At 52.6% G+C, this 7,441-nt stretch overlaps 1 pseudogene; it reads left to right on the forward strand.

The window, feature by feature from the left end:
* Positions 1-6,070: 6,070 nt before the first annotated feature.
* Positions 6,071-6,375, forward strand: LOC101605950 (annotated as a pseudogene).
* Positions 6,376-7,441: the final 1,066 nt, after the last annotated feature.

The raw sequence follows: 7,441 nt of genomic DNA on the forward strand, positions 1-7,441 counted from the left end.
GGTCCCAAGATGCCAGCTCAAGAGAAACACCCTCACCACTGTCCTCCATGCTGCCCGTCTTACCCAGGGCTGCCCACCTCGGATCCCCCTCTGTTTCCTCTGCAGCTGTGCAGCTGTGCTTCCAAGTTCCCATGATCTCAGGGCCCCTGGGGAACGCAGTGCAGCCCAGTCAGCGATCCTAGAAGCTCTGAAGACGACCTCCTTTACTGCTGCCAGGTAACCGCTCACACCACAATGGGCAGCCCTTTCCCCTGGGCTCGCCACACCGTGGCTGGGAGTCACACAAAACGGAGGGGCAGGCCAGTTTTGTCTTCTGCTTCAGCAATCCTCAGCAAAGGCCTGTCTGAGTCCTTCCCCAGTCTTGTCTGTGCTGCTGAGGAAGGCTCTGGGTTCGATTACTGATGTCTGTCATGGGCATGGTAGGGAGGGTGCCGGTACTAATGTAGTCTATTAGACATTTGCCTGAGAACTTTCCTGCCCTAGCCTTGTACTGGAGAGAACTTGCTGCAGCTGTGTGTTTGGGGGGGGGGGGGTTGGAGCATGGAAACAGGGGTGAGGGAAAACAAGTGGGACAGACAGCATATGCAGGAGGAGTGGTCTCCCAGAATAGTGTACCCCTCCCTCCCATCAGGCTGCTGAGCAGTGGGTCAGGGGGACCTTTGGAGCAAGATATTCTGCCAACTCACCTTGCAAAAGATTCACAGTTCCAAAGTAACATGATGATGGCTCTGCCTCCCACCTCTTTAGGCTCTGGGAGAGCACCCTATCATTGCTACCTTTCAGCTCATCTCTCCAATCTTCAAGTAGCCAAAGGGATCCCATTTTAATTTTTCTGTTGTTGTTGTTGTTGCTTTGTTTTTCAAGGCAGGGTCTTACTCTAGCCCAGGCCAACCTGGAATTCCCTCAGTAGTCTCAGGGTGGCCTTGAACTCATGACAATCTTCCTATCTCTGTCTCCCAAGTTCTGAGATTAAAGGCATGTGTCACCATGACCAGCTACCGTTTTAAAATATTTTTACTTATTTATTTTCAAGCAGAGAGAGCAAAGAAGAGAGACAGACAGAGAGAATGGGCTCACCAGGGCTTCTAGCCACTGGGAACTCCAAATGCATGTGCCACTTTATGCATCTGACTTTAAGGGGATGCTGGGTAATTGAACCCAGGTCATTAGGCTTTGCAGGCAAGTCTCTCCAGCCTAGGATCCCATTATATATAATGGTTTTTCAAGGTAGGGTCTATCTTAAATGTGAGGCCATTCAGACTCAGAAAGGGTTAGCCTCAGGCCACACAGCCAGTAAGCAAGAGAGCCAGGCTTGTGGTCAAAGCCTGCTTCCCTTCATCTTTTCAGCAGGGTGACCCATGCCCCTCTTCCAGGCCCCTCTCTGTCCAGCCCATCTACACTCCTACTCCCTGGGGCCAGTCCCCGCCACATCACTCAGGACGCCCTAGTGCTTCCCGACAGTGGTGGGGACAGGTCTTCTGTCTCTAGCTCAGTCATGACCAGATGACTTTTCCAGCAGAATTGTCCTAGAAAACTGTAAAGAAAGCAAACCAAAACACATAAAAAAAAAAAAAAAGAAGAAGAAGAAGGCAAGCCCTACATCAAAGACACATCCTAGATCCTGGGGTCACCAGCTTTGGATGACTAGTGCTCAAATAACCCACTTACTTGCTCACTGGTCCCCCAGTTCCTCACCACGTGCTACCCTGTGAGGACATCTGCTGTAGGGCTTAGAGGGCTGAGTCCTGGCAATCTGGGGCGGTCCTTGAAGGCGAGGCCCGTGGGTAGGTACTCCTCACAGTTCTGGTTCTGCTTTGTGGGCCCCTCTGTGGGAAGAGTGGGGTGAACAGGGCCTGCTGTTAAGGGCCATATCCTCTCCCTGTGGCTTCAATCCTGCAAGGAAAGTGGGGTTTCCCTGCCCCCAGCCCTCCTCAGGAGTCTGGATCCTGCCTCCTTCCTACAGGGTCTCACCTCACTTCCTGCCCACTCCCTGTCCTATCTACCCTAGACAGGGGACAAGCCCAGGCAGGTGACCATGCCCTCATCTCGAATGCTACCTGCCCTGCTGACTATCCCTCTAGGATAGTCTTTTGAGGTTCAGCCACTTCTATTTCCCTGAGATGCCAGTGTCAGGGAGGTGACTGAGTAGGGAGTGAGCAGAGGCTAGAAGGCAGCAGAGCGGGCAAACAAGCAGAAAATGCCACAGTGGGAGGGAGCAGGAGACCTAACTTCCCATACTTTCTTCTCTTGCCCAGGACATCACTTGAAGCATGTCAGTCTTACCCATCATCCGACAAGGAGGACGCTGAAGCCCAGAGAGGTGAAGGAATGTGCGTCAGGTTACCCAGTTACGTAATAGCCCTGCTAGGGTGATCAACGGGACCTGAGGAGCCCTTCGGGGGGCTGCTACCAGCGTGCCTCAGCTTCCTCCACCACCAGGACAGCAGAAGGGGCACCCGACTAAGAGGAACTTGCAGCCAGGGGCCACTGCGGCCACCTCCCCTGGTCCTGCTCGGGCAGGAAGGCTGTAGTTGACCCTCTCGCCCCTCCCCCAGCACGCAGGAAATCCACGTTGCAGGCCCAGGCAGCCTCTCGCTCCCCCTCCCACAGCTGTAGCGGGACGGCTGGGAAAGGGACTCGGCGGACACCTGGGTCCCCTTCCGCCACCGCCTGGCTCTTTTCCTTCTTGAAGCGGCCCAGGGCCCCATGGGAGCTGGAAGGTGGGTGGGAGCGTTCCATGGAGCCCCGGGTGAGTCGGAGATTGGAGGGGCTCACTCCCCGGCTCCAAACAGGGCCTCCCCCGCCTCAGGGAAACCAAAGGCCCCTCAGATCCAGACCTGACCCTGCACCTCCCCCGCCTGCTGGTCCTGCCTGGGAGCCCGGGGCCCCAGAGGGAGGTAGCCGGGACAGAAATAGTCCCAACTTTCCAGAGAGAAAGGCTCTTTTTTGGGCTCTAGTCTGTTCCGGTCCCCTCGTGGCTAACATGGGTCCATGAAGCCTGCAGTGCCTCCGAAGTTCCAAGACCGTGCCCTGGTTGAAGGAGAAGTCAGAGAGCCCAGAGGAGGAAGCAGGGAAGGGAGAAGCTGGGGGGGGGGGGGAGGTGGACCTTGAAGAAAGAAGAGCTGGGGAAAGGGAAAGGAGGGAAGAGAAAGGAGGTCCCTCTCAGAGAAGGGGGAGCTAGACTCCCAGGGGCAGAGAGAGTATGGTAACAGGCCTCTCCCTCTGAAATCACTGTTAATCAATAGATGGCCACAAGGCCGAGCCAAGGACGGGACATTTTGGCTCAGGGCCACGGTAGGGTGTGAGAAGATCAGAGCCCACAGGGCAGAGAGGGTGTCCACTGACACAGGGCTCCTTCTAGGGCTGGCGGCCTGACAGCATCCTTCCCCAGCCGGATGGAAGAAGGACGGAGGCTGAGCATGAAGGATCCCAGAAGCTAATTTTAGCCTATCGGGCCCCACCTCCCCTACTGACAGTGAGCAGAGCCTGTGGGGGGGGGGAGTTCACACTCCTGCCTGGGCGTCTGCTTTAATGGGGCACTGGCAGGGGCTCTCCCCAAGCCACACAGTGGTTGTGGGAGAGACCCTTAGCGCTCACCCTGAGCCGGGCTGCTGAGGAGGCCCAGACTGGGTCTAGGTCAGCCACAGCCCTGATTAGATTGAGTGGGTTCCTGCCTCAGCTCCAGATGGCAACAGGCAGGTTCTCCTTGTGCCCCAGTCCTCTCACCTGTGACATTTCAGGTCATGCATGTTAGGCACAACGGCTTAGAGAACCCAAATGGATCTGCCACCCCAAACACAGTGCCAACTGCTGCCCTGAGGTACAAAGGTGAGGTAAACAAGGATCCTGTCACGAGCCTGAGAATGACTAATTAACTTAGGGAGCTCCAGGTCTGGACCTTGCAAGGAACGGAGGTTGAGGGGGTAGGCAAAGCCAGAAGTCTCCTTCAAGGGACCACAGGGACAGTCCTCCAAGAATAGGCAAGGACACAGAGACCCAGAGATGGACCAAACCCTAACCAGGAGAGAGGGGCCAAGCCATAGCCAGGAGCAGTCCAACCGACTTGGCAGGGGCAGGACACCCACCCTGGGCACCCCACCTCCTCCCGTGGTTTCATGGACATGAAAGTGCTATCCCAGCCCGGTGAGCAGAATGCCCAGCCTCATCAGAGAAGTTGAAGATTGCCAGTACCAGCTTTGGCTGGGCAAAAGCTCCTCCCAGCTAGCAACAGCCCCATTTGCAGATGGCGGCAGGAGTGGGAAGGTCCTCAAGTGTTCTTCCCTCTCTGCCTTGCACAGTGGAGGCTGTGGGGGTGATTAGGATGATCGTGGGTCTAATTACCCACCAGCCTTCCTCCAAGGGTCCCTTCTGCTTCCAGTACTTTCTAAGCAACTCGTCAGGGCTCCCCTCATCAAATGCAGTAGAAACTGAGGCAGGGGCTGGTTTTAAAGGCCCCCTCTAGGGATCCCCTATGTCTCTGAGGTCCCAGATTCCCTCACACAGAAGGGGCAGCTGGAGGGGGCTCCTCTCCCCTCTCTTCACCATTTTTCCATGTCTCCCATGGTGGGGCACCCTCAGTCAGGTGTCTTAAGAAAGGGACCTCCTGAAGGCTGATGGCTTCTGACCAGGACAAGTCACTTCTACCTGATGAACTAACTGCCAGGCTCCATGCTGGGGCTGGTCTTGTCTTCGCCTCCAGCGTTCACCAGGGTTGCTTTCCGCACTATCCCTAGGGCTTCTTACTGGCCTCGAGGCCCCCAGAAGGGCTCAGAGAACTGCGGGAATTGGGTGGGAGGAGGGAAAGGGGATAGAGAGCCAGGGCTGGAATGGTCTTCAGCTGTCCTCCATGAGCTGTGGCCTGAGTCCTGAGGGTTGAATAAGGTTGTGAAATGAGGAGGTGCCTGGCATGAGGAGGGCTGCCAGCAGAAGGTGGACCTATCTCTTACTCCTTGAGTGGTGCAGGGCAATTCCTTCAGTAAGAATGTGAGATGTAGCCAGGCAGAGTGGCACATGCCTTTAATCCCAGCACTCAGGAGGCAGAGGTAAGAGGATCACTGTGAGCTTGAAGCCATCCTGAGACTACATAGTGAATGCCAGGTCAGCCCGGGCTAGAGTGAGACTCTATCTCAAAAAAAGAATGTGAGGGGCTGGAGAGATGGCTTAGTGGTTAAGCACTTGCCTGTGAAGCCTAAGGACTCCAGTTCGAGGCTCGGTTCCCCAGGTCCCACGTTAGCCAGATGCACAAGGGGGCGCACGCGTCTGGAGTTCGTTTGCAGAGGCTGGAAGCCCTGGCGTGCCCATTCTCTCTCTCCTTCTATCTGTCTTTCTCTCTGTGTCTGTCGCTCTCAAATTAAAAAAAAAAAAAAAAAAAAAAAAAAATAACGTGAGATGTGCTGGGCAGCCTGGAGGCTACATCTTGTTCTGCTGCTGAGCGTGTGTGTGTGTGTGTGTGTGTGTGTGTGTGTGTGTGTGTCCACCTGAGGCAAGTCATCTCCCTTTCTCTCTCTGGGACCTCAGAGGTAGAACTGAATTGTCAGAAGTGGAAAACCTGAGACACACATGCCATCACAAATTTGGCAGCAGTGACAGACATAACCAATCACAAAACTGCTGCCTAGTAGTTTCAGAGCCTCCACATAACCAGCAACATTGAAGGAAAACCGGTTCAAGGGATGGAACACTCACTGAAGAGGGGATGGAGGGGGGAGAAGAAAAGAAGGCAACAGGAGGGAATTATGATCAAATACGTTATACACATATGTGAGCATTATCAATAAAAAGTTTGCGGGACTGGAGAGATGGCTCAGTGATTAAAAGTGCTTGCTGGCAAAGCCTAAGGACCCAGGTTCGATTCCCCAGGGCCCACTAAGCACAGGGGGATGAATGGATCTGGAGTTTGTTTGCAGTGGAAGGAGTCCCTAGGGAACTCGTACTCTTTCCCCCCTCATAAATAAATAAATAAAAATAAAAAATAAAATATATTTTAACAAGTTTGGGGGCAACTTCCAGGAAGGATGCATGGGTGAGGAAAGGTTGGGTCCAAGGAGTCTTGTTCCTTACTGCCCAAGAAATGTGTTCACTTTCAGAATATGCATTGAGCATATAACAGCTGAGTGCCTGGCTCTTTGGTGAAGCAGCCAGGCTTGCTGATTCGAAGTCCATGAGAGTGGGGAAGCTGTTCAGGGAACAGCCCTTGGCCAAGAGGAAGGAGACTTACGACTGGAATCCAAACCACAACACATATTCTGCACTCATGGCACACTTGGCTTTCTTGAGCATCAGGATTTGAAGAATAAGCAAAGGCATCTAAAGAAGCTCCTTGGAAAGGAAGAACCAAGGGAAGGAGAAGGGAAAAGAGCTACAGAAAAGAAGTAATGCAACTAGTCAAGAAAGAAAATATCTTCCTCAGTGACTAAGAGAAGGAAGCATACTTATTGGCTTCATCTGTTAGAGGAGCATGACCTCCCTCAATGAACATCATGCTCATGTGGAAATCCAATTCAGTTAACTTGGTTTCTTGAACATGTGCAAATTCTGCAAAAATAGCTTGGCCTTGGCTGGAGAGATGGCTTAGCGGTTAAGGCACTTGCCTGTGAAGCCTAAGGACTTATCTCAAGGTCCCACATAAGCCAGACACACAGTGACACAAGCGTGCAAATGTCACACGTGCGCACAAGGGGGTGGATGTATCTGGAGTTCATTTGCAGTGGCTGAAGGCCCTGGCATGCCCTTCCTTCCTTCCTTTCTTTCTTTCTTTCTTTCTTTCTTTCTTTCTTTCTTTCTCTCTTTCTTTCTCTCTTTCTTTCTTTCTTTCCTTCTCTCTCTCTTTCTCTCTCTCTCTCTCTCGCTGCCTCCTCCTCACCACTCCCTCTCTCCCAAATAAATAAAAGAAAAAAATTAACAAAAAAAATGCCAAGTGTGGTGGAACACACCTTTAATCCCAGCACTTGGGAGGCAGAGGCAGGAGATGGCTATGAGTTCAAGGCCACCCTGAGATTACGTAGAAAATTCTAGGCCAGCTTGGGCTAGAGTGAGACCCTACTTCAAAAGAAATAATAATAAATAATAAAAAGATAACTTGGCCTTGATTTTGTATTCTAAGGTGTACCTAGTTCTTCAATGGAATGAATAAACTATTGTTAGTGATTAAAAGATAAAAAGAAGTTTTTAACAGCCAGGTGTGGTGGCACACACATTTAATCCTATCACTCCAGAGGCAGAGATATGTGGAGTTCATTTGCAGTGGCTAGAGGACCCAGCCCACACTCATTCTCTCCTCTCCTCCTCACCCTCCTCCTCTTCCTCCTACTTCTCTCTCTCTCTGTAGGGCGTGGTTGAACACGCCTTTTATCTCAGCACTCAGGAGGGACAGGTAAGAGGATCTCCTTGAGTTTGAGGCCAGCCTAGGACTACAGAGTAAGTTTCAGGTCATCATGGGCTA

This window comes from Jaculus jaculus, chromosome 4 (assembly GCF_020740685.1).
Source record: "Jaculus jaculus isolate mJacJac1 chromosome 4, mJacJac1.mat.Y.cur, whole genome shotgun sequence".
Taxonomy (NCBI): domain Eukaryota; kingdom Metazoa; phylum Chordata; class Mammalia; order Rodentia; family Dipodidae; genus Jaculus; species Jaculus jaculus.